A 27,372-nucleotide genomic window follows, 5' to 3' on the forward strand; every position below is an offset into this window, starting at 1 on the left:
GAACCACGTTTCTGTCTCTCCCCCCCCCCACCGTTTCTGACACTTCGTTGATCAAATATTTGGTATGCCAAGACCAGTTGCTGAAATTTTCAGATTTTAAAGGCCAAAGCTTGAAAACAGGAGCCAGAATAACTTGTGCCTTGTTCTAGGGGTTCCTAGACCAATACCAGCAAGTTCTCTCTCTCAAACACACTGCCACTTGGTATGATTCAAGGAATGACATGTAGCAAGGTGTGCCAGGAAGAAGAACCCTGGACGTGGTGGCCATTGGTTGTAGAAGAGAATGAGCCAGTGGGAAAAGAGCCCAGCATGAGACTCTTGATCTCAAGCTCATGAGTTTGAGCCCTGACGGGCAAAAGATTCCTGTATGGATGGCCCTCATGGTAGGATTCAACCCTATGATCTATGATTATTTATACAGTTATGGTTTGATATCATTCACCTCTTTAATGGGTTTCTTCAGTTCTCATCCTAATTTAAGAATATTCCTAAGTGCCCATTATTTCTTGATCTGACTCTTGTCCTGTACTTGTCTTGTTCCATGGAAGCTCTTTTGTTAATGGTAGAAAAGACAGTACTCCTGCAATATTCTCTTTCGTGCAAGTTATATCTTTCAATAAAATATGTTCAATAAAAATATCTTCCAATAAAATACTCTTCAACTGAAACCTGCCTGCTTAGATTGTTTTTTAAATGAATTCTGGGTAAACAGAAGAGAACAGAATGTTTGGCTGAGTCCCCTTGTTCTTAAAGAGTTAAACTCGTGTCTGTGTGTGTGTGTGTGTGTGTGTGTGTGTAGCTTCAGGCAGACTATTAGCCTTTAAGTATCTTGTCTTTGAGGATTAGCCTGGACTGTAATAGTCCATTATTGATGACTTCAATCACACTACACTAATTCTCTAAGCAGTTGTAACATACAGTGTGCTAGACCAATGATTCCCAGTTAGCTAGGTACTGCAGACCCCCTCTTTTTCAAAAGCCAAGCCATGGATCCCCTACTTTTGAAACTTTTGACATCTTTATGGTAGTTTTTGTTACATGAGTGTTGCCACGGATACCATGGATGGGTTATGTGAACAACCTGGTGTCTGCGGATCACCAATTGAGAACCACTGTGCTAGACTAATTTTCAGACTTTGGTTTTAAATGTATTTCCATCTCTGCTAGGTATGCTTATGTGTGTGTGGTGGTAAGATGTGATGTCTCATCTGCTTTGCTGTGATCTTAGGCAAATGTTTGCAACACAACTAGTACTGAAGCTGATAGTACTGTGGACCCCAAGCAAATCCCAAGCAGGTTTGCAGATTGGCATGCTTCCTGTGTCTTATTTAGGATCAGGTAGCTGGTGCAGATCTCAGGTGTTCTCTCAGTCTGTTATGAGGTGTGCAAGCTTCACAGTTTATGATTGTGGTGAAGCTGTTGGTGGGGTGGGAGGAATTCGCCCACCAAGCCTCTGACCTCAATGCTTAGCTAGATCTGAGCACCCGGTACAGGAGGCTTTTGGAAAGCAAAGTTTTACATGAGTATGCAAACACTAGAAACTGCCCCATTGGGAGAATACTTAAGAAGGTGGTCTTTTCGCTTTGACATGCTTCCATGGAGACCCTTGTGCTGTGTGTTTCGGCTTGTTCTAATTTGATGCAATGTGTGAACCTTGAGGGTGAATAGAAATCTATCGCCTAATGCTTTGTTTTCTCATCGATACTAATTCAATACTCATATATTGCTCACTTATTTGCAGTATTATGCCCATGTACCTGCAGGAGTTTCTTGTTTTGCTTATTGACCACGTTGCAGAATATTGATCACCTCCACTTTTCCTCCAGTCGTTTCACCACCTTACTCTCTTGTCTGAACCTCCTTGGGCTGTTGGCCATAAGCTAACATTTTATTGGAAAATTAAGATTTGTGTATTCCCCTGTGAAGCTATAAAAGTTTTTCCGTCTGTGTTGGAAATTTGGGAGCAAGAATGAAAATTACTTCCTCCACTGTGAAATGTCTGCAGTGGCTTAATAGTTGCTTTTTCTCTGATAATTGTTTCTTAGCCCCTTCTTTCCTTCCTTCCTTCCTTCCTTCCTTCTACACAGCATAGCTTTCTGCATTCATTTGAAATACTACATTCGAGCAAAGACTGCAGATTCCTAGTCTGTCTTTCATATAAGCATTTCCCATTCCAATACAGGCTTTGCATATACTGTACAGTGGTACCTCGGGTTACATATGCTTCAGGTTACATACGCTTCAGGTTACAGACTCCGCTAACCCAGAAATAGTACCTTGGGTTAAGAACTTTGCTTCAGGATGAGAACAGAAATCGTGCTCCGGCGGCACGGCGGCAGCAGGAGGCCCCATTAGCTAAAGTGGTGCTTCAGGTTAAGAACAGTTTCAGGTTAAGAACAGACCTCCAGAACGAATTAAGTTCTTAACCCGAGGTACCACTGTAGTTATATTTATTTAAATATATATTAACCACACTTCCATGGAAAAATAGCAAGGTGGTGTACAGCATGAAAATGCAATACTAAAATAATTACATCATTAAAAGCATTGATATCTTATCAGTATAACTGGTTGGTAAAAATATCCAAGTGCCAAAGGCCTATATGAAGAGTAAAGTATGAAAAATAAGGTTAAAAGAAATCAGGGATTACTTCTGCCAGACTTCTACTGGCAAGGAGTTGCACAGGGCAGGGTCTGCCACACTTCCCTGGTGAATGAATCGCAGGGGCATGGGAGACCACCAAAAGTGTCCCATCATAAGATCTCGGTGTTCAAGGTGGAGCATAAGGAATCTGTCGATCCTTAAAGGACTTTGGTCCCAAGTTGTTGAGTTCTCAGTGCCTGATTTTTGTAGCCTAACCTAGGGTGAAAGTTTTATATCTCATTACTGTAGTCATAAATGGGAACAGTAGGATTTGGTGGCAACTGGGGGATTTTGGAATTGGAAGCCTACAACAAGGAAGCATATTTGCTGTACTATGTGCATCCTATATTATTAGCGTTGTCAGCAACGTGACAATAGCATGCAACACTTAAGGCAAGGCTGGAGGAGCTGTGGCCCTCCAGTTGCTATTGGTCTCCAGTCTTAGCCAGCATGACCAGTGGTCATGGATTATGGGAGTTGTGGGTCAACAATATCTAGAGGGCCACAGGTTCCCCCATACTAGGCTAACGCATACCTCTTCATTTTTCTTATGTCTTTGGATGTTTTTGCACACACCATCCTGTCTGCTCAGTGCATAACAGCCATCCCCACCCCACTTCAAGGATCATGTTTACCAAATCACTAGCTGTATTACGATTACTAGAGCTTCAGAAGGAAAAAAGTGCCTTTGAATGCAAGCAGAGTACATTTTCTTTATTACCAAATAGCCAAGCCCTCCACCCAACAGCAACAGTATTCATATATTGCTGTTCTGAATGAGTAGAATAATCCCCTTTACCTTTATTTCAGTAACCTAAGTATACATTGAAAATGGTGGTTGAGTGGTTGATACCTACAGCTAGTACAAAAATGGAGCAAGCTATGATTGTGTTTTAAGAACAGCCCAAAAATAAAATAAAAATGCAAGGATATAGTAAAGTGATTTTATCAGGATGAAAGTTCACGCTATGATCTGCCAGCTTTTGAATTAGAAAGCTTTCCCTTCAGACTGGTTGCAATTAGAAATGGAGAAAATAGATATTTCTGGAAGAGGGCACAGAATTTAGCCCAGTCTGCAATCTGTTCGAGTGTTAAGATGACAGGAGAAAAAGTTTCCCCTCGACTAATTAAGAACAGTGTCCTATTTATTTATAACATTTCTATTCAGCTTTTTGCCAGAGTTGCTCTTTAAAATTGTACAGTAAAAACATCCTAATAAAATTAAAACAGTGCAATATGACTTGAATTAAAAGTCTTGCATTATTGTTGCATTGAGGGTAGATAAGCAAATCTCAAGCATGATTCTGTGCATGCCTACTCAAAAGTAAGCCAAATAATTTCAGTAAGCAGTGCTTACTCCAAGTTTGTATTTTGCAATGATCCAATTTTGGAAATACATCAGGCTGCTTGAGAACGAAATGAAAGTTGCTAGTCTCAGAACGCTTGGTTGAACTCGGCAGGCGTTTGTGTGCATGGGTGCTACAATCCCACCCACTCCTACCTCTTTTTCATCTTAATGTCTAGCATCTCTTAAAAAACACTGGGCTTCCCTTCAGTGTTTAGGCAGATGCTGTCAAGAAACCAAACTGCAACACGGTATCGGCACAATACTGGTTGTAACTTTTATTTCCGTGTACACAGATGGTATATAAAATACAAAACAACAGAGGCACAGTCGGTAGAGCTAAGCTAGCAGTCTTGACAATCACTGTCCTCCGCTAAGCATTTTTGGATTTCTTAATTTCTCCCCCAACCCCAGAACTTGAAAAATGGTAGTACTAACGTACGAAGGAGTGCCTATTATTCCCAGGCGAGTGGCAAAGGCAATAATAGCATTGTCAGAATTGGGGGTTTTCGTATTCTCTGGTTATATTATGATTTGCAATTCAAATTTCTATTAAAGTGGTCAGAAAATATAATTAAAAAATTTTTTTTTGGAAATACATCAATGCTTTATTTTATTATTATTTTTTGACAAAGTAATAATAATAAATAAAAATGTGCACGCCATACACAAGACCATTCCATTATAACTATCCAACCTCCCAGAATTTCAGCACCTCTTGCGATGGTTTGACCCCTTTCTGTTTTAACAGTACAAATTCTACAAACATATTCCATATCTCCTCAAAATCATTTCCCCTGCTTATTCCCCATCTCACCTTAATGGCACATGTTAATCTATCATTAATAGCTTATATTTCACACCTCTTTATACCATTCTTCCATTTTATATTCTGTTTGCCCCTTCCACTTCCTAGCTATCATAATTCGTGCAGCTGTCAATAAATTTGTGAGCAAGTCCTTCGTAGCCTGTGAACCTTCCACTGCATCGTAAATTAATAATAACGCTACCTCTGGATTTAGCATCAGTGCTTTTAGCTAAATCAAGCAAAGGGTTTAATTTGAGCCAGACCTTAGAACCAGAACCTGGTTTGAAAGATGCCATGGCTGAATCACAGATGTGTAACTTCTGAGCATTAGCAGGGTGGGGATTAAATATGTTCTAGAACCTTCCCATTTGGATTAAAGTAATGTTAGGGTTTACCAAGGTCCACTGTCCTTCCTCATTTTTAACTTTTAAAGAAAAATATGCCCCTTTTTGTTTGGGGGTATTGCCAGTTTTTTTGACAGTCCCACCCCACTATAAAATGGACATTTGGCAGCGACTATGACAACAGCCCCCCCCTCCAAGTTTGGGGAACTCTGCTCTAGTGTGTTATCTTTGGAGCTGCCTTTGAAGACTGTTCTAAAGCTTCAGTTATTGAGGATATTGGAATGACTGTACCCTTTGCTGCTGAAGTCTGAGAGAAAGATCACAACACAAAAACATGGATCGGTGTGGTGATGCATGAACAAAGACTCTTTAACTGCATTTTTTTGCATTTTTTAATCTTTTCAGAGTGGGCACAGCCTACGGTGGAGGAGCCTCCCCTGGTAATAATCTGAATTTCGGAGAGGTAGCCTCTACAAGCAGAGGGGAAGGGCAAAAGGAGGCCATTAATTCTTCCTCCCAGAACCTTGGCCAGACTATGCCAATTGCTGTGGCACTCCTTGATTCTACATTGATTTTTTTTCCAGGACTCAACAAGGCCAGTTGTTTTGCTCTCTGGACCTGCCACTTACTATTGTTTGTTGGCTTTCTGCTCCTTTTTCAAACTTTCATAGCCACCTTGCATACAGTTGGAAAGAGTGTCAACCGTAATCAGGTGGCATTGACCGCTTCCTCGTTAGCCAGTAGGGGACTTGTGCTCTCGGATTTGTTGCTGGGTCCTGGTAAGATATACCTTCTAATTGGCAGTTAATTAATTTGGACACATTTTTCTTTTTCAGAGTGTTTGAAACTCACAGACTTTGAGGAGCTCCTGCTGTGGAACTGTTCAAACTTGGCGCAGCCACAAATCAGGTACTTTATTTTTTAAGATTAGATCAAAGCTAATTCTTGAGCAGTCATTACAAAGTTTCCTAAAGAGTGGGGAGGATATATTCTAATTTTTAAAGGAATGCTGTGGGTTATTTTGGGATCTTTGCATAGCCAGAAGTAGCCATGTGGTCTGTCTTTTCATTATGTGCCAGCTTGAAGCCCACCATCTAATCCACTAGTCTTCAATAGGTGGGTCAGGACCCTAACCTCTAACCCCTGGGGGGTCACAACTAAATGAAAATGAAATAAAAATGAAATAAAAATGAAGCAACCCCCCCAATAACCCTCCTTTCACAAACACATTTAAAAGACCACATGATGTTTATTTAGCCAAAGGCCTGGTTATAGAGAAATGTTTTCACCTGGCTAAAGAGTTAAGAGGGGTAAAAGTGGGGATCCTGGGTCTGAAAAGGTTGGAGACACTTGGTCTAATTCAGCCCAGAAAGAAAGTGCAAGACCATTCTAATGATTGGCCTTTGGGTCACAGCCAAGCTGCAGAATAAGATGGGAAGGTTTTTTTTAAAAAAAGAGTTTTCTAATGGTGAGTGGAAGAGGCGGGGGAGGAAGAAGGGCCAGCGTGGAAAGGGGGTGAGGACATGGAAGGGGAAGCATCTCTGCAGGATATTGCAGGGGGAGATATTAATGTTTTCATCACCTGGAATGCAATTGTGCTCTTACATAACTGGCATTTGCAAAAACAGTATCAAATTGAATGCAGGGGTGGCTGGGTGATGCTGAAATGCATATCCCAAGGGTCCTCTTGGTTTTGCAAAGTTCTTGATTTCCCTTTTACTGCTGTATGAAATAAGGCCACCTTGCAGGCTGTTAGTGGCAGGAATTGCTCAGTTTTACAGTTCCTTGCTTTTTAGTGCTTAAATTGTCTTAATTTTATGCCTCAAGTTTATGCCTCAGCTCTCTGCACTTAATAGGTTGTGTTAGTTTTTATTCTTCTTTTTATTTTTTCCCCCCAACCAAGAATCCGTTGACATATTTATGAAACAGTATATCCATTTGCTGGTCTACATTGTTTGCTGGATGTTCCAAGGGTGTGGGAGCCCAGGGCTGGAATCTTAAGCTATTATGCATTGCAGCATATTAAATGGGAGAAAGGAGGAAGGACCCTGATTCCCACCAAGCTGCCCATCCCAATTCCAGGACTGAAAAAAGGCTTTCTCTCTGCTAGGAAGAATCTAGCTTATGACACCTTTGAGACCAAAGCAGACAGTTTGGTTCACTGTAGACCCTGGCCTAGGAATAGAGGTGCCATTCCTCAGCACTGAACTGGCATGTGTCTGGTTCCCAAATCTTGGGGAATTACTATTTATAAAGAGGTATAACATGTATGAAGTTTTGCTTCAAAAAAGCAGGTGCTATCCTATTTGTGAATGACAAATCCTTTTCACCTTAACTTTGGGCTCCGTCTCCCCTCCGCACCTTGTAGCACACGACTTCTTTGTTAGACCCTTCTCTTATCACTCTAAAGATCTTCTGCCAGCCCTGTCCCTGCAGTATAGATTCGGCACTTGGCAGGGATCCAGTCATTGGTTTATGTCTGCCATGTATCCTTCCTGTCACTTGAAAAAGAAGCTTTCCTGAATGGTTGTGTGTGCTTGCAGTGCTGCATTGCAACCTTGTATAAATTGTGCTCCCAGACTTGCTGCTAACGCAGCAAATCCTTTTGTTGCCCAGGTTGTACGTGTGCCCTTAGAGAGCATCCGCTGCCGTCTAAGTGATTTCCTTTTACATACCTTCCCAGGGCATCACGTGGATGAATTAGCTAATGTTTGTAAAGCACGCCAAACAGAAGAAAGGTCTCTGCAAGTGCTTGGCGTACTTATTACATAACATACAATTAAATCCGGCTGCACTGTACAAAGCCCACTTCATGTGAAGTGCTGTGTATTTCAAATTAATAGATTTCAGAAGAATTGTATTACATTCAATATGTTGTAAAGCAATCTGTGCCAGAGACTAGGAGATCTCCTGTGTTTTCCCTTGTTATGTTGAATTGCTGTGAATTGCTGTATCTGCAATTTAAATTCTTATATTACAGAAAACCAGAATTGCTAAGTGCTGTACTGCCTCATGTCAAACACCCAGCTAGTACACCAATTCTTTAAACCTCTTTTGTTGACCACAAGCATTATGCTTTCCATTTTAAAGTTCAGAATAGAGTAGTTGCTTTGGAAGACAATAATCAGGCATCCAAACAACATGATCAGTCCAACGAAGTTGCTGCTGAAGAATCGTTGCCTTGACACTGGTGATCGTTGCTTCTTCCAGTACACTGAAGTCTCTTCTGTAATTGATTTGGTTTCTGTAGAAAAAAGCATGCATCACCGAAACATTTCTGAGAAAGTAAGCTCCCGGCCACCTCAATTTGTGTGGCTTTTGTAACTGATAGTGGTTAATTCTCATCCACATTGAGGCTGCTGGTTTATTTTCTGCTCTCCTTCTACAGTAGAACCTCTACTTACGACCGCCTCTACTTGGGCCTGATCCAAGTTGCGACTGCGGCAAACCCGGAACTAAATACCGGGTTTGCTGCGATTTGCGCACGCGCAGAAGTGGCTGCCACCATCTGCACATGTGCAGAAGCGTGCTGCCACTGAATGCACCTGTGCACAATAGCGCTTCTACCAGCAACCCAGATTGACATATGGACAGACCTCCAAAACTGATTATGTCCGTAAGTAGAGCTTCCACTGTATTTTTTTGCTCTCTGGCTATGAGCAGGACCTCCCCCCCCTTACAGACTGGGAACTTCCTCTTGGCAGCTGGAGCTTCTAAATGTCTATAGAGTAAGGAACATTACCAGCCTCTTTAGAAACTACGGGTTCCAGGAGATATTTGGGTATATATTGAATATTTTATGCCCACAACATGCAGCATGCAAAGTCAAATATCTAAACCCGAAAGCCTGCATCAGAGCTGAGATTGCTGCTTGTACATACACACAGAGCCTCCTCTGATCAGTATTTTGCCTTTACAGCCTAAGTTTCATTTGCCTTTGTAGCCAGAAGGAAAAGGAATTGCTCAGTGAGGATTTCACTGCTTATTGATTACTGCCATCAAGTGAGATTGCAGATGCCACTGTCCTGTCATTGGCTAGATATGTGTACAGAATGTGCGCTGGGCTGCCTGTTAACAGCAAGGAGGGTTGGAAAAAGAAGGATTTGGGGTGGTCGGGCGCACATGGTTGTTCATCCTCTTTCTAATGCCACATCTCTGTATATCTTCACAAACTGAATTGTGAGATGAAGGGCATTATCACTATCACAAAAAAAGAGAAAAGCATGGCTGAGAAGCAGGAGGTTGGGTGGGCAGAATGTTTCTCCTTCCTTTTTCTCATCTGAAACCGGTTGCAGGTCCCCACTTGACATGTCTTACAACTGTTTAATAATTCAGGCTCTCCGTTTGTTTGTTTGTTTGTTTGTTTGTTTGTTTGTTTGTTTGTTTTGTTTGACCTAGGCAGCAGTGGCGGCTTGGCAAGGGGCCCACTCCCTTTTCACTTTCCTGGTGCTGCCCATCAAACTGATGAACCTTTTGTTGTGTCCAATAGAGAAAGCGAACTGTTCTGGACAGCCTAGAGAGCATTTATGTATTTGTTGGTTTGATTGAAATTATTTGTATCTTGCTCTCCTTCCCAAAGGAGATCAGAGCAGCATATGCAGGAAAACAGTATAAATAAACAAGTCTCTCAGCAGCTGTAATGTCCAGGAAGGCAGGGAATAAACTAGGCTTTATTTCACCTGGGTCAAAGACCCAGTTTGGCACCCCCTTATGCGCATTTGTGTACACACACACAGGCTGGGAGCCTCAATGGTGCCCCTCTGAAGGTTTTACCTGGGGCAAAATACCCAACTAGCTCCCCCCCCCCAGCTATGGCTCTGTGTGAAGGATCTAAAGCCTGATTACTAAGAAAAGTTTTACCGTATTTTTTGCTCTATAAGACTCACTTTTTCCTTCCTAAAAAATAAGGGGAAATGTGTGTGTATCTTATGGAGCGAATGCAGGCTGCGCAGAAGCCAGAACAGCAAGAGGGATTGCTGCTTTCACTGCACAGCGATCCCTCTTGCTGTTCTGGCTTCTGGGATTCAGAATATTTTTTTTTCTTGTTTTCCTTCTCCAAAAACTAGGTGCGTCTTATGGTCTGGTGCGTCTTATAGAGCGAAAAATACGGTAAGTGCTCTCTCCACCCCCAACATTAACAGTGAAAGAGCCATAAAGACATCCTGGGAGAGGGAGTTCCAGAAGTGGGCACCCCATAATCGTCCTCTCCCCACCCCCATTTATCTTGGTAACTATTGGGCTTCTCCTTTTATAACACGCATAGCACCTGTTTGAAATAATATAGAAGTTTGTATATATGGGCCCATACCCAAAGGATTTTACCATCTATCCTTTAAGGCTAATTCAAGTATAATAATCTATTTTCTTCCCTCTTCCTTTTTTCTAAGTACAGAAACAAAACAAACAGTAGTAATCTTTTAAAAAAATATTGTCCAAGCTGATTTAAAATCCAGTATATCTTCATAAAAACCAGGGATTACAGCTCTAATTATGATCAAGGATGGGCTGAAAATTCCCATAGCACCTGTTTAATCAAGAGCAAAAGGCTTGTTGTATACAGCAGGATTTTCATGTTGCATGCATGGTGACAAAACGCAAGGTATGTACAAACCCTAATATGAAACTTAATGTTGATGTGCTCAGTTTTATTTTGAGGTTGTATGTATTGCTCCTTGCTTTTCCATTTTGGTTTATAATAACTTAAGGTGATATTGACACAATCTTGTTCATTTGGTTTGCTGTATAAGAATACTGCTTGTGTATGTGCTTGCACTTGCCACTGTGTGTGTGTGAGAGAGAGAGAGAGAGATGCGAACCTGCAGTCATACAGTACCTTGGTTTTTTAACAGCTTGATTCCGCAATGTTTTGGCTCCCGAATGCCTCAAACCTGGAAGTGACTGTTCCAGTTTGCAAACTATTTTTGGAAGCCGACTGTCTGACTGGGCTTCCACAGCTTCTGATTGGCTGCAGGAGCTTCCTGCAGCCGATCAGAAGAAGAGTTTGGATTTGATATCCCACCTTTCACTCCCCTTCAGGAGTCTCAAAGTGGCTAACATTCTCCTTTCCCTTCCTCCCCACAACAAACACTCTGTGAGGTGAGTGGGGCTGAGAGACTTCAAAGAAGTGTGACTGGCCCAAGGTCACCCAGCAGCTGCATGTGGAGGAGCGGAGACGCGAACCCAGTTCCCCAGATTAGGAGACTACCGCTCTTAACCACTACAGCACACTGGCCGCACTTTGGTTTCTGAACGTTTTGGAAGTCAAACGGACTTCCGGAACAGATTCCGTTCGACTTCCAAGGTACTGTTCAACTGTATGGGCATATATCCGATGCCTACAACACTTCCTTTTGAGGATGGAATAACTACAAAAATGGGATATGTTCATGTATTGTGGCAGAGAACCCATATGGGAGTCTATAACCCACTCACTCCACATATTATTATTTCTAGAGCCAGCCTAAGCTGAACTGGGAAGTTGCTGGTGGCTGTAGGGAGGCTGCAGTCCTGGGGCTTATGGTCTTGTCTCACTGCTTTCCCCTGGGAAACCGCTCTTTAGCACTCAATCAGAGAAAAAACAGTCAGGTTTTCCTTTCCCCCGAGAAAGCCGCTTATACCCTTGCCAAAAACACAGAAAACCCCTTGGACCTGTGCTTTCTAGGCATGGGACGAGGACGTGTGGACAAGCCCCCAGTCTCAATGTGTCCAATCGCCATTAGCAATATTGACTTGTAGTAACAAAGTGCTATGGTATGCTTTGTATGCAGTAAATTGATTTCAAGCATGTAATCCAAATATATAGTTGCCTTTTCTGGAAGCGGTCATGCAAAGGGCATAAAAAAAATTCCAGCTGTGCAATTTCATGCCTGTTTCCTGAGACGGGAGTTCAGTGTGGGACTTCCTAATACATGTGTTTCAGATTGCAGCCTGAGTAGCAACAGCTCCAGAGATTTATTTTTGTTGCCCTGAGAAAGTTTATTTCTAGTTTGCCACTTTATTATTAGAAGCATCTGCTTCTGTATTAAAGGCTTGGTTTTTATTGCTGCCTAAAAGAGTGATTGTCAGTCTTGCCATTTGATTTGTTTCCCTTAAATGTGAACAACTCGACAAATACAGTCATACCTCGGGATAAATACGCTTCAGGTTGAGTGCTTTCAGGTTGCACTCCGCGGCGACCCAGAAGTAACGGAGCGCGTTACCCAGAAGTAACGGAGCCGCTCGCGCATGTGCAGACAATCAAAATGACGTCACACGCTTGTGTGGAAGCGGCGAAATGTGACCCGCGCACATGCAGACGCACTGTCGCATCTTACATTCTGTTCGGGATGCGAACGGGGCTCCAGAACAGATCCCGTTTGCATCCCGAGGTACAACTGTAGTCAGATCACTATTAGAAGAAGAAGAAAATAATAATCTTGGACTTGTTCATCGGCCTATCAGCTTCGTCTGGGATAGATCCTTCTGGAGAAAGATCTCAAGATCTGCATAATGCAGGTGACCCGTGCACACATACATGGGAGCAATCCTAATTGAATACGACACATGTGTGGAGCCTTGGGGATGCCACAACTATGATGTCGAATGGAAGGCAAGAGGCTTTGGCATCACACAGGGTGCCACTGAAATTTGACATACTAAGGTCTGCCACTGATCTCAAAGTTGAGCTCTCTGTCCCCTATATCCAGGTCTGCAAACATACCTATTATACACATTTCAGAATGTTAAATGTTATCAGAGCTTCTTATAACAATGATTTAAAAAACAAAACAAAAACCGCATCAGATGATTTGAAGCCTGTTAGGCTAACACATGTTAGATCCTATGATTTACACCATGGGTAGGCAACCTAAAGCCTGGGGGCCGGATCCAGCCCAATCGCCTTCTAAATCCGGCCCGCGGACGGTCCGGAAATCAGCGTGTTTTTACATGAGTAGAATGTGTCCTTTTATGTAAAATGCACCTCTGGGTTATTTGTGGGGCATAAGAATTTGTTCTTCTTTTTCTTTCAAAATATAGTCCGGCCCCCCACAAGGTCTGAGGGACAGTGGACCGGCCCTCTGCTGAAAAAGTTTGCTGACCCCTGATTTACACACCTGCACACCAGATGTAGTCAATGTTTGTGAGAGTTCCAACTCCAAAAAGATGGCATCTTCCTTTGCCTCAAAAATGTTGTTTAAAGCAACCAAAGATTTGATTTCTCGTTGTATTGAAAAGATCAGTCCTTGTATATTGATCTTTTGTGCGATCCATATTTCATGCTGCTTTTGCACATATCTGGCTGATAGGATTGCTGCTGGCTCTTGTGGTTTCTGTAATACTTGCCTAGTATATTCAACACACCATCAGAGGAACTCTGTGGAAGCTCTTTTGTGCATCCGGAATAAATTGTGTGGGAGTGATCATAGCACTAACCAAGCCAAGTGGGATACATGCAGAAGGGATCTCAGATGCATATCCTACTTCTCTTACCAGATTAATCATAGAAGACATGAGTACTGACATCTTCTGTTTGCTCTAGCCACTAGCCATCTCAACCTGCTCTTCCTTCTTTTGCTTATTGCAGTTTAACTAACTGATTGGCTTTTTGCCATTGTTGTAGAATCCATGGCACAAAGGAAATGTAAAACACTGTTGCTGTTTTTAGCCCAACTGGAAATATATATTCCAGTGACTTTTGCTATAAAACAAAATAAGGGAGCAGATTACATTGACCTGACCCATGAGGATACCCAGGGGGAAAGCTATATGCCAGGTTTCTGGTATGGTTTTTTTTTTTTTTTTTTTTGAAGTTTCATCTCAAGCAAGGGCTTGGGAGGATGGGGTTACTGCTTGCTTGCTTGCTTGCTTGCTTGAATGCATGACTAAGTCTAGAAACAAAAAACAAAAAAACAAAAAAACTGCTGTCATTCTGCCTACTGCATGGGGGACAGATATGTGTATGCGTAAGAAAAGTCAAAACAGTTTAGCAGAAGGAAAGCACAACAATAATAATATAAAGGAAGCTTTAAGCAAACATGTCCCAAGTCTCCTTTCTTCAGAAATACGTTTTGCGAAGTTTGTGCATATCTGCATAAACAAGAAAAAAGAATGGTGTACACAAAAAGAGAACAAGTGCAAATATTTGGCTGTGCATAGACTTGTCTGTAAGAGGGTAGTGTCCAGGCAAGAAGATGGGCCAGACTATCTAGTGATGTGAATTGTTCATATTCACACCTAAGAATTTTAACCAAAACCAACCATGCTTTCTGAGTGAGAAATATGACACAATTTCAGCAAAACCTATTCCCTTCTTGTCTTTTCAATACTTTTTCTTCCTCCCTCCTTTTCTCTAGCCTTCTTTCTTTCTGCATTATTGCATTATTTTTTTCAGGTAACATGATTTGCTCTCTTCCTCTATCTTCCAAGCTGGAAGCTCCTTGTCTCATTCTATATTTGTGGAAAAGGAATAAAAACAAAATTAAAAGTGGATTCTGTTCCTCTGGTGGGGGGGGGGTGAGGAAGGGAGGAGGTTTTCTCTGCAAGTTTGCTACTTATCCCCCTATTCTTTTCCATGTTTTAGGGAACCTCTGATTCAGAATCATGTGCTTTGGTTTTTGCAATGGGGAAGAGTGATTTCAGGAAATGTGGTACTGAAAAACTAGCTTGGTATATGGAATGTGTATATTGGCATATTGATACTGCACTAGGGGTGATGGTGAGAGAGGCAGAACCAACTTCAGGAATTGGGGCAGAATGAATAAAGCAGGAGATGAAGAATTTAGTTTTAGGACAGGGATGTCTAACTTGTGCCTCTCCCAGATGTTGATAAACTACAATTCCCATAATCCCTTACCATTGTCTGTGTTGGCTGGAGCTGATGGGAGTGTAATTCAGCAACATCTGCAGGACCACAGGTTTGCCACCTCTGTTTTAGGAACAACCAACTTTGACAAATAGGTTTTGTTTGTTTTTTAATAAAAATGTTTATCTGGAAGCTTGACTCTTTAGCCTAAAATCCCTGTGTTTCTGTGGCTACTTGGAATTGAGGGGGAAATGTACTCTACACCTGCACAGAGGCCCCTTACACCAGGGGTCCTCAAACTTTTTAAACAGGGGGCCAGTTCACAGTCCCTCAGACACTGTTGGGGGTCGGATGGGAAGTTTTGGAGAGTGGGCTAGCACGCTCGCGGGAGCTGGGCGCCTCAGAAGCCGGGAGCCTGCAGGAGCTGGCCGAGAACGGTGCACACTGCCCGGTGCACCTCTTCAAGGAGCACGAAGATAGAGACAAGGACAAGCTGGTGCCTCACCTGCAGCTTCCGCCCCGTGTGGGTGTTTCCGCCCCTTCGTCGTCCTGCTCCCTGGAGGTGAAGGCCACCGCCTAGGCTACTTCGCCGCTGGCCTCATCGTCCTCCACCGTCATGTTGGCCACCAATGGGAGCATGGCGGGGAAGGCCCCATCGAGCCCTAGCCCAGGCTGGCTGTCCTCCTCCAGGAACGCCGCTGCTGTCCCCTCACGGGGACACAGAGCAGCAGCAGCTACAGGGGCACCAGGGCGGTAGCGGCGACAGGAGGAAGAGGCCGAGCGGTGGCAGCTCTGCCAATCAAACGCCGTGCCTGGTTTACCTCAGCGTTGCACAGAGACATCTCTGCCAATCAAATGCCACCCCTGGTTTACCTCAGTGCGGCGTTTGATTGGCAGAGACGTCCCCGCACTGAGGTAAACCCAGGGGCGGCATTTGATTGGCAGAGCCTCCATCGCTCAGCCTCTTCCTTCCATTGCCGGGAGCCTTGGCTTCGTGCGGGTTCTTAAATGGCTGGGTAGGCCGGATTTAGAACCCTGACAGGCCTGATGTGGCCCGGGACCGTAGTTTGCCAACCCCTGCCTTACACATTTTGCAATTGAACACTAGCTCATTTTAAGCTCCAATCTCACTGAATCACCAGTGAAGTCAGTCATATTGTTGCTTATCTGCTAAGTGTTACTAATTTGGACCCAAAAAAAAGCTCTATACCAGATGACTATGACTATGGAAGTTCATTGTAGTGACTTTTTGGCTTAGATTCTGAAAGCTGGGAAACTTTGGAGAGGCTTTATGAAATGTATAAACAGATACATCACAGGCACAAAGCTGTCATATTCTAGGCGCCTGCAATCATGTCTGTCTACAAAACCATACATTGAATTGGCTGAGTATCTTGTGCCTTTCTCTCTCCCACCCCAGCCTTTCCAACACAACTGTATTGCTGTAATTGGGAGGTCTCAATTCCAAGGACCCTTCTAGTCTGCTACTATTTTGTAGGTGGGAGTCAGTCACAGACCGGCAAATTCAGATTGCACCATTAAGTGGATTTGGTGCTCTTGTGCAGTAAACCCACTTCCAAAAAACCTGACATTTTTTGTGGCCAGGAAGGCAGGGGGCAAATGTACTGGAAAATGGAGGATAGCAATTGATTGACATGATGATGTGTTCCTTCCTCCATTCAAATCAGAATGAAGGCTCAATAATCAGCTGGTGTTGTATAACCTCCTCCCAAACTTTGTTCAAACAAATCAGGATGACTGCTCAATAAGTAGTTAGTCTGGAAGTGTCCCAAGTCTTAGTGTAAGACCATACACCCTATTTTCCTCTGTCCGTAATCTATATTGGAACTGAGTACACCAAATAACATTGCCTTTGGGCCTCTCTCTCAGGTAATGTTTGAATTCTGTGGAGCATTTCCTGAATGCCATTATGCATTTACAACTTTCCACAGATACATATGGTTAGATCAGTGTCAGAATAAATACATTTTGTGGTACAACATTCACAGCTCACTCATATTTTGTTATCCTTATTGTCAGCAAATCAGTTGATTTTATTATGGCTAAGTCTACCATAACTATACCAATACAGTGGTACCTTGGATTACGAACTTAATTCGTTCTGGAGGTCTGTTCTTAACCTGAAACCATTCTTAACCTGAGGCGTGCTTTTGCTAATGGGGCCTCCCACTGCCGCCGTGCTGCCGGTATACAATTCTCATTCTCATCGCGCTGGTCATGGGACTGAGACGGCTCTGGTTGCCCTAACAGATGATCTTCGTAGACAGCTGGATCGAGGCGGGTCGGGGCTGCTGATTCTTCTAGATCTGTCAGCAGCTTTCGACATGGTCGATCACGAACTTCTGGACCACCGCCTTGCCGACGTGGGGATCCAGGGCACAGTCCTTCAATGGCTGCGCTCGTTTCTCTCTGGTCGGGGACAGAGGGTGGCGCTTGGCGGGGAATTGTCATCGCGCCACTCCTTGGTGTGTGGAGTACCTCAGGGTGCGATACTCTCCCTGATGCTTTTCAACATCTTTATGCGTCCCCTCGCCCAGCTTGTCCGGAGTTTTGGGCTGGGTTGCCATCAGTATGCCGATGACACCCAACTCTATCTGTTGATGGATGGCCATCCTGACTCGGCCCCAGACACACTGACCAGATGTCTGGAAGCTGTGGCTGGATGGTTACGTGGGAGCCGGTTGAAGCTAAATCCTTCGAAGACAGAGGTCCTGTGGCTGGGACGGGACGATATGGGATTGGGGGGGGCAACTCCCATCTCTTGCGGGGGCACAATTAGTGCCAGCACTGTCCGTTAAGAGTTTGGGTGTAATCTTCGACACCTCCCTTTCCATGGAGGCGCAGATTGCAGCTATAACAAAGGCGGCATTTTTCCATCTCCGCCAAGCTAAGCAGTTGGCTCCTTACCTCTCTCGCCCTGACCTAGCCACTGTGATCCACGCGACGGTCACCTCCAGACTCGATTATTGTAACTCGCTCTACGTGGGGCTGCCCTTGAGACTGACCCAGAAACTCCAACGGGTGCAGAATGCCGCGGCGAGACTCCTTACGGGGTCTTCGCTGCGAGATCACATTCACCCGGTGCTATACCAGCTGCACTGGCTCCCGGTGGAGTACAGGATCAGGTTTAAGGTGCTGGTTTTAACCTTTAAAGCCCTATACGCCCTAGGACCCTCGTACCTATGGGACCGCCTCTCCTGGTATGTCCCACAGAGAAACTTACGGTCTTCAAATAAAAACATCTTGAAGGTCCCAGGCCACAGAGAAGTTAGGCTGGCCTCAACTAGAGCCAGGGCTTTTTCGGCTGTGGCTCCGACCTGGTGGAACACTCTGTCACAAGAGACTAGGGCCCTGCGGGACTTGACATCTTTCCGCAGGGCCTGCAAGACAGAGCTGTTCCGCCAGGCCTTTGGCCAGGGCACAGCCTGACTCCCTCCCTCGGCAATCTTCGCGGAGCTCTGGCCCAATGGTGGCCAGTGGCTTGAATTTAATTAATTTTATAATGAATGATTTTAGAGTGTTGTTTGTGTTGTACTTTTGTACTGTTTTATTGTTGTTAGCCGCCCTGAGCCCGGCTTTGGCTGGGGAGGGCGGGATATAAATAAAATTTATTATTATTATTATTATTAGCTGCTTATGGGGTGTGAAACCCACATGCTATTTTGGACTTTCGAAATGCAAGCATCAGTTTTATTCATTAGCGACCAAAATGGTCTTTCATCAGCTACCAGAAAGGCAGAGTCGTCTTAATTTATAATTATCTGCATAATGTTTACCACTTGCCCCTTACCTCAATGTTCACAGCTCTGGTAGCTGTCTGGTGTATCCCCTGACAAAATGACTATTCTGGTATGCTGAAGTCTTATAGCCTATGCATATCCCTCTTTCGAGTACTTTTGGACGCCACCCCAATCTTTGAGCAGTGAGAGACTCCAGGGTTTCCAAGTGCTTACCCAGGGTTGGGTTTCCTTGGAATGAAGGTCAGTGGAAACTGTGGTGTCTTTAAGATATATGGTTTTATTTACACATATATGCACCCTGAACACAGGATGAAAAGAGTTCACAGCATTAACAGCCCAAAAGATCTTTCTTCTCCATTTGGTTTCCAGGGGAACCTCAAAGTCCAATACGGGCTCAGCACAGAACTGGATATGCCCCTCTGTCTGCAGCTTCCAGCGTTCAGATTCAAAACACAACTCTGTCCATTGTTATCCTTCATAGCAGTTAGATGAGCAGGGTGGAGGAAAGGCCCACCCATTTGTTCTGTGGCACAGAGCAGCTTCTTTGGATATGCTAGATTGTGGTGCCTTGACAAACAAACTAGTTTTGCAAGCTTCCTCTTATGCATTCTATCCTCATAGATACAGGGTCCCAAGAATCAGAAGGGACCTGAGGTATCCTCCATACTGACAGACTCCTAAACTCATAACAGTACTAACAAGACTATGCCACAAGTTGTTCACATATAGTCCATTATGATAAATAAGAAATGGCCTTTCTGTCTGTGGGTACAGTAATCTGCAAAAACAAAATCTGTTGAATTGTCCCAAATCACCTGTTGACAGGTATTTCACATACTTGTTTTGTCCAGATTCATTTTATCTTACCAGATTCCTTTAACCTTTCCTCATTGAACTTTGTTTCCAAGCCCCTCGCCATCTTTGTCACCCTCATCTGAACACATTCCAGATTGTCAATAATTTTCTTAAACAGCAGTTATTGACAAATTGGGTATCTGAGCTTCTTTTTGGAATGATATGTTGAATTAACTTCAAGCAGATGAGTCTATCTATCTGTCTTGCCTGTCTCTCTGTATCTCTCTGCCGAGAGAGATTTTTCTGCTTTAACAGACTTGTTGTGAAAACCACATTAAAAGTCATATGCTAGGAGTGAGGTCTGATGGGAACGAATGGTGTATTGGGTACTGGGCTTCTTAAAATCTCAAGATGTGTCCTACGGTCCTGATGCAAAGGACCCTAGAGAGCTGCACAATAGAACCCCTTAACTGTCCCAGCAGTCAAGGTGTCAATCTTTATATTCTTTCTGCTTCACTGAGCTAAACAGCCACAAAAAGCCTTCATCAGTTCCCTATGTAGTCAGTTGTGCAGAGATGAACAAAGCCCTGTCAGCCATGAATCAGGGGATCCGACGCCAGTGTTATGGCTTGTTCTGATCCTGCTTCACGTCAGCCATCAGCCTAGGAGAAGTGTGGAGCCTTTTATAAACAGCTGTTGAACTTTCTGAAACACTGGGACACTGTGATTTCAAAATAGACATTCCTTTTCAAGAGAATTGATCCATCACAATGTGTTTCGAATTTCCACACACACCAGCTTGTCTATTAAGAAAACTCTGCATTCGGCACAGAACCCCTGTGCATTGAAGAAGATTCTGGAACACGTTCTTGGTTTTCCAATCATGTCAACAAGGATCACCGGTCATGCCTGTTGGACCTTAGTGTTGTTCCATGTGTACTGAGGACGTATTCTAGACTGTGCTTAACATTCTTTTCTGAGGCTGTGCTCTGCAGGAGAAGATTGACAGTGATAGTAAACTGTTCTTTAGCAATTCGTGTCTACCCTTCTTTTCTCTGAAGCATTCTCCATAACTTCCAAAGAAACTTGAGGGTTCCTTGGTGCAGAGTCTGAAGAACAAAGACCAAGTTACGGATTGATTAAGTGTTACCACTAAGCACTTGTAGCTCATCACTTAAAATGAATCAGTCCTTTCAAACAAAGGTCAACACATAGAAGTATCTTACAAGTTAGAATAAATACTCTGAAGGCAGAATGCAGTGGTGGGGAGCCTTCAGCCTGTTGACCTAATGAGAGCCTCCTGGCCTCTGAAATTGGCCTGGGAGGCTGTTTGGGGCCTAACACTTGTACCTTTTCCTGTGCCTGACACCAGATGTGGGAAAGTTCAGAAAGAATTCAAACCCTGGAAGGTGACAGAAAAAGATGGCGAATTCAAAAAGTGCCGAATTCAAGCTATGACTGCAAAGGAAGAATCAACTTGATGTCAGGTGATTGGCAGGTAGGAGCCCTCTGCCCAATCAAAGTGCCCTGTGAAATGTTGGCCACTCCTGAATCTGGCCCTCAAGCCAGATTTTCCATAACTGGCATAATTGGTAGCTAAATATAGGTGGTGGCTGTTTTTATCTGTGCTCATGCAGTGTCTTCTGTAGTCAGCCACATCACAAAATTGAATGAGGTGGTACAATTATGTATATGCACACATGCAATGATTAACCTTTCATAGTTTCTCCAACATTGTTAGTGATATGCTGAGGCTTCATTTTGCAATGCCCATCCCGAAATGGCTTCAGTTGACCTAATTTTTCACAATGTGATGAACACCTCTGCCTCCATGGCATCTCAAAATGGTCTCATTATAAAGAGGCCTGAGCATCTAAAATCTCTAGCTGTTTTTGATGATTTAGGCCTCACTGACTTTAATGAAAGATAACATCAGGTTTCATTACCAAGGCAATCAATCCAAGTTCAGCTCTTGGTTAAGTTAATGAAGATATAAACTGGCTGAATTTAGAAAGCAGAGACCATCGCCCATGATTTTTATTGCCTTGCTATAATTCTTGTTTGCCTACCTTTCTCAAAAAAAAAAAACAAAAATATGAAAGGGAAAATTTCACATACCCACAGCTTAAAAAAAACAGTGGTACCTTGGGTTACAGATGCTTCAGGTTACAGACGCTTCAGGTTACAGACTCCGCTAACCCAGAAATAGTACCTTGGGTTAAGAACTTTGCTTCAGGATGAGAACATAAATCGTGCGGCAGCGGCGCAGCGGCAGCAGGAGGCCCCATTAGCTAAAGTGGTACCTCAGTTTCAGGTTAAGAACGAACCTCTGGAATGAATTAAGTATCTCCTATCTGATTCATCATTATTCTCACTTTGTGTGCCTTCCTAGGATCTTATCAGTTCTGTTCAAGATTTTCTGAGAATTTATATGGCAAAAATCCAGCTGCTTTGTATTTGAATTGAACAACTTTGTGAAAATGAGGCAGGAACTGAGACAATCAAATGCTTAAAAGTTAAGGGCAGGTATTAAGTTTTACTCAAAGTAGACTCCATTGTAATTAATGAGCGAAACATAATCATGTTCACTAATTTCTACAGATCTACTCTGAGTCAAACTTAGTTGAATACCAACATGTATTCTTAGGCTGGAATTGAACACTGCACTAATATACTCATTCTGTCAGTGCAATGATCTTCCCACCACCCCCATTCTGGAAATTCTCCTGACACTCCCTTTTACAAGCCAATTAGGGAGGCTGCAGGGACACACACTGGAGGAAACCCCATTGCATTAGTGGGACATGTGCTGCCTCCCGCTAGCAACTATTTAGTTGAATCTGACTCCAAAGGTTGTATTCAGCTAAGTCCTACTTTGAGTAGACAAATTGAAATTAATGAACCTAAGTTAGTCATCTCCATTAACTTCAATATGAGTAGGACTAGCATTGAATACCATAGCTCACAAGCAGCGTTTTTTTTAAAAAAGGAACTGTCTGAACCTTAGGTCATATAAACTACCCTATGTTCCCATACCATCAGAAGCAGTGACTGCATCATTAACTCCCCTTGCTGCTACCCCAGCGTATTAAAAAACTGTTGGCTCATAACAATCATTGCTTTTATTGCAAGGACCACTGTTGGCTGATCTGGTATGGCAGAATGAATAAGAGCAGGAGTTATGAGAAAGAAGTCTCAGCTCAGTTACCACACGTTCTGTTCTATTTAGAACAGTTTTATGTGTTTTATAATTGCAACGGTTTTATTTGGTTTTTATAATTGTGTAGTTTTATTGTTGAAACCCACCCTGGGAACTTAAGGTGAAGGGCAGGTAAGAGGTCTTATAAATAAGTAAAGAACTCATGAGGGGGACTTAAACAAGCCACTGTCACTTTGCTGTATGAAATATGGGGATAATCAGTTATTTATGCTGGCCTACGTCACAGATTTAGCCTAAAGTTTCCTGAGATAATGAATGTAAAGCACTTTGAGCATTTATTATTTATAGTGCTCTTTCCTCAAGAATCTTATTACTATCGTCAACCGACTTTGAGGGCAAGAGCATGTTGTAGCGCATGTTGTAGAGCGTTTTGGAGCATTTAATACAGCCTTCCCAAATTGTACTGCCTGTGGAGCACTAGGCTGGGGTTCTCTGTGTTGCATGCATGTTTGGTGTATGGGGTGTTAGGGGAGGGGTAGCACCTCTGGTAGGGGACACATGGTGCTCCTTCTGGGGTGGTTTGTCCACCTTTGTTCCTCACCCTGCACTCAGCTCTCACCTGTGGCTCATAGAAGCTGTCAGCATGCAACAGTGGCCCAAACCTGGGCAGTTTCTGCACATGCCCAGAGGGAAATGAGGGGGCACATGGGGCTCGTCAACCTGGGAAGGTAGCCCATCTAGGAGAAGAAAAGCTCTGATCCTAAACCTCCACTGTCTTGTGGGATATCTTTGGGAGAAGAAAAGGCTAAGGAGTAAACCCTAAACAAATCCAGAGTGGAGTCCCTAAAATGGTTGGCCTCCTTCTGGCAACTCCTGCAGCCAAGCTGGTGCCAAACGTATTGCTCTGCTGGAGAGGTCACTTCAGTGGTTTGACTTCACCACCGGAGGTGCACTCCATTGTCTCTCAAGACAGATGGATGCCTACAAAATGCATAAGCTGAACTCTATAGAAGCTCACTTTGATGCCAGTGATGCCTGTTTTTAAATCCAGAATTACAAGTGCAAGCTGTAATAGTGGCACTGTTCCCTAGGGCAGTCTCTGAACCCAGAACGAAATCCACAAGCCTCACCCTCTGACTCCCACAAGGGTTAGCCAAATCATGCTCTTCCACAGCATTCTCCTAACTAAAGGGGCTGCCAGAAGTGGAGCTTTCCCCCTCTGCTGTCTTAGCAGAGGCAGCCCATCCCCACCATTCAATGAGGAATTTCTCTCTCACGCTCTGCAGCAATACCCTCCTCCTCTTCCTCTTACATATTTCCATATTCTGCTGGCAGAGTAAAAAAAAAAAGAGCTTGATGGAATATGAAAGCTGGAGAGTGTATTTGTTAAGAAAAGTCCCTGAAGCAATTGCTATCCCTGCCATGGTGGTGACTTTATTATTGGGAGATGCAGTGCTGTGAAGGGTTCCTTCCATCTCCTTTGTTCAGCCATTTAGCAGCAAGCAGCAAGAGCAAAGGGATGTGCAATTGGTCTTCGTGTTCCACTTCCAAATGTTTGGGAGCACCATACGTTCTCGTAGTTGAGATATTTATTGACTTTGAGCCATAATCCCGCAAAACTCATTTAATGGCATCCAGCATCTTAGACTCATTAACTTTTTAAACTGGATGCTTGTTTCGATAACCTACTTGGATTGTGTCTGAACTTAGATCGTACACAGATCCTGGTGTGGAAATGTGTATCTAAATATTAAACAGACCCAATCTGGAGTCAAAATTGGTTTTGCACGAACCACTATAATTACTATTGGAATGAAATTCATCACCAGTTGAAGGGAATGCAGATGGCATAAGCATGTAAATGAAAAAAGAAGAATGGGGAGACAAATATAGAATAAGGAAAGGAACTTGGTGTGGTTAGGGAATTTTAATATTGGTGTTCTTAATGTTATATTTTAAATTGCTTCTTCAATGCACTCTCAATTGCTGAAATATTTTACCTGTAAAATAAGGTAAAAGCTGTATCTTTCTGCTTGGCTCTTAAAAAGGTAGCTTTTTACATTTTTCACCGATGTCTGTAGATTATAATGACATAATCTTTTATTCAGAGTAAAGTATTGACAATTTAACTTTCTAGCTGTTGTATTCTCCTCATGTCCTGTTGTGCTCAATACACTGGGTGGTGTAGGAACTGCAGCATAAATCCTTGACTTGGCAACAGAAATTCCATCCAATTATCTTACTGGCTGGTCTTTATTACACTTCATCTGGTTTTCTGATTTCATTTCATGTCTGCTGACATCTGTTCTGCAAGCGACTCTGGCAGGCATAGATATTTATAGATATACAGATAGATGCACATGTATGTATGCATAATAAATACATAAGGCAATACAATCAATTGTGGGTTATGATACCACCTATTATTGTACAGGAAGTGAGTTATCATTGCTTTCCCCCCTAGTGGCATCAACTCTTAAGATGGCTAAAATAAATGGGGAAAAGTGCAACAAATTAATTCAGAGAGCACACATTCCAACAATCATTCAAAAGTGAATGAGTTGACTTGACAAGCTCAATTTTCAAAGGAATCTCTATCAGGGTACTACAGAAAGGCAGCAAGTGAGGAATTCTACAAGAAGACTCAATTTACCAAATGTCAGGTCGGTGACATTAATTTTCAGCAAGAAGACCAAATTTTCCAATTCTGGAGATTTAATTGGAGGTGTGACTCAGACGGCATGTGTTGCAGAAGGTAGAAGCTCTTTTAATACTGGCCTATGCTTATCTCTCTCTTTTTGGGAGTTTTTCTTTTTGGAAAAAAAGTATTTCTCTTCTCAATAGTAAGTTAACTTGAGGAACATCGACAAAATTGTTTCAAATTGGCATTAAACAGGTAAAGGGACCCCTGACCATTAGGTCCAGTCGTGGCCGACTCTGGGGTTGCGGCGCTTATCTCGCTTTATTGGCCGAGGGAGCCGGCGTATAGCTTCCAGGTCATGTGGCCAGCATGACTAAGCCGCTTCTGGCGTAATCCAAGCAGCGCATGGAAGCGTCGTTTACCTTCCCGCCGGAGCGGTACCTATTTATCTACTTGCACTTTGATGTGCTTTCAGACTGCTAAGTTGGCAGGAGCTGGGACCGAGCAACGGCAGCTCACCCCGTCGCGGGGATTCGAACTGCCGACCTTCTGATCGGCAAGTCCTAGGCTCTGTGGTTTAACCCACAGCGCTACCCGCGTCCCTTAAATTGGCATTAGCTGTACGTATATAGCTTGTTGCATTCCTGCGGGCAGGGAACACCATTGTTCACTTTGGCATACATTGAATGGGTGGTTGAGGTTTTCTAATTGGTGGGTTGGTGTTTGGTTGTTGTTGTTTTTTACTTTGTATGCATATTTCTAAGATTTCATAGAAGAGTTTGGCCAAGATTGCATTTGGCAGCCTGTTCTCATATAACTTTTTGCACTTTTTGCAAAATGCAAACTTTTTGCACTTTTTGCAAAATGACGTCACATACATGCGCGGAAGCTGTGAAACGTGACCCGCGCAGACGCATCTTACGTTTACTTCAGGATGTGAACGGGGCTGCGGAACAGATCCCGTTCGTATCCAGAGGTACCACTGTATTTGTTTTTAGGACCCACCCTATTCTATTGACTGAAATTTGTTTTAACACATTTAATATTGGATCAAATATTAATGCCTCATGGTGAAGGATGGGTATAGACTGAGGCAACTGCTGTCAGAAATAGTATAAACCAGAGACAGGTTTTCACCTCAGTGAGAACTAAGCACCCCCCAAATTCCTTATGTGAACCATATGTGTGTATGCATAATTTGTGATACTGTTTTGACAAAAAGATCACTTGGAAAAAAACAAAGTGAAAAGGACAGGTTGGAGGAAATGAAATTGAATCGAGCGTAAATTGAGAATAAATCTATCCCATCGTTGCATATTTCCTGGAACATTTTACGACAAGAAGTAGACAATAGTAGTAAGGCAGACTGTTTACACAGCAAGAGTCTTAAATGGTTTAGGAAAGCATGCGAGTCCACAATAAGAACACTTTAGAAAGAGGATAAAGGCTTCTGGTACAGAAACGAGCCTACTTTTTCTCTGATATCCATTACACATTTTCTTGACACCACCCCAACCCAGAATTTATAGATGCTGCTGCAAGGCAGCCATTTCCAAGCCAAGAAAATCCCAAGATGCTTGCATCTGTCTAGATGTCAGGGGCATGGTGTGGAAAAGATATTTCAAAAGTGCTAGTCATATGAATGGTTGTGGAAGAGGCAGCTTGTTAGAGAGGATTATGTGAGATGTTAGTTATTACTTCACTGGCCAGCTACCAGCTTCCCAGTGGAGAATGGAGACAGAAGAGCAAAAGCAAATCAATGGCAATTCACCATGAGTTAGAAAAGCAATGTTTAAAGTTTGTACTCCATATTGTTGTTTTTTAAAAAAACAACAACAACAGATCTAAGCATATTGGAATTGTGAGTGACAATTTTCACTTCTGTACCAAACCATTGCTTCTAGTGCAGCTCTGAAATCTGCATATGAAAATGAAGAAAGCAGATTATTTGTAAATATTTCAGTACTCCTTTTCTTTACCTTAACTCTTAAGAAGTTCACGATGACAGAAAAAGAAAATGGAATTACCAGATTAAGATTACCAAATTAAAACAATAAGCAAAAAAAGAAAAGAAAAAGCTTTTCAAAAGTTCA

At 43.0% G+C, this 27,372-nt stretch overlaps 1 protein-coding gene across 7 annotated transcripts in view; it reads left to right on the forward strand.

Annotated features, from left to right (window-relative positions):
* TSPAN4 (tetraspanin 4) overlaps window positions 1-27,372 on the forward strand; it is a 500,953-nt gene that overhangs the window by 181,070 nt on the left and 292,511 nt on the right. For all 7 annotated transcript variants that reach the window (XM_083587764.1, XM_083587762.1, XM_083587759.1 and 4 more), the window contains one exon: window positions 5,978-6,050. The gene's annotated coding sequence lies outside the window, so the exon portion shown is untranslated. The remainder of the gene's footprint in view (window positions 1-5,977; window positions 6,051-27,372) is intronic.

The sequence above is a fragment of the Podarcis filfolensis genome (genome assembly GCF_964270895.1).
Source record: "Podarcis filfolensis genome assembly, chromosome: 1".
NCBI classification, from domain to species: Eukaryota; Metazoa; Chordata; class Lepidosauria; order Squamata; family Lacertidae; genus Podarcis; species Podarcis filfolensis.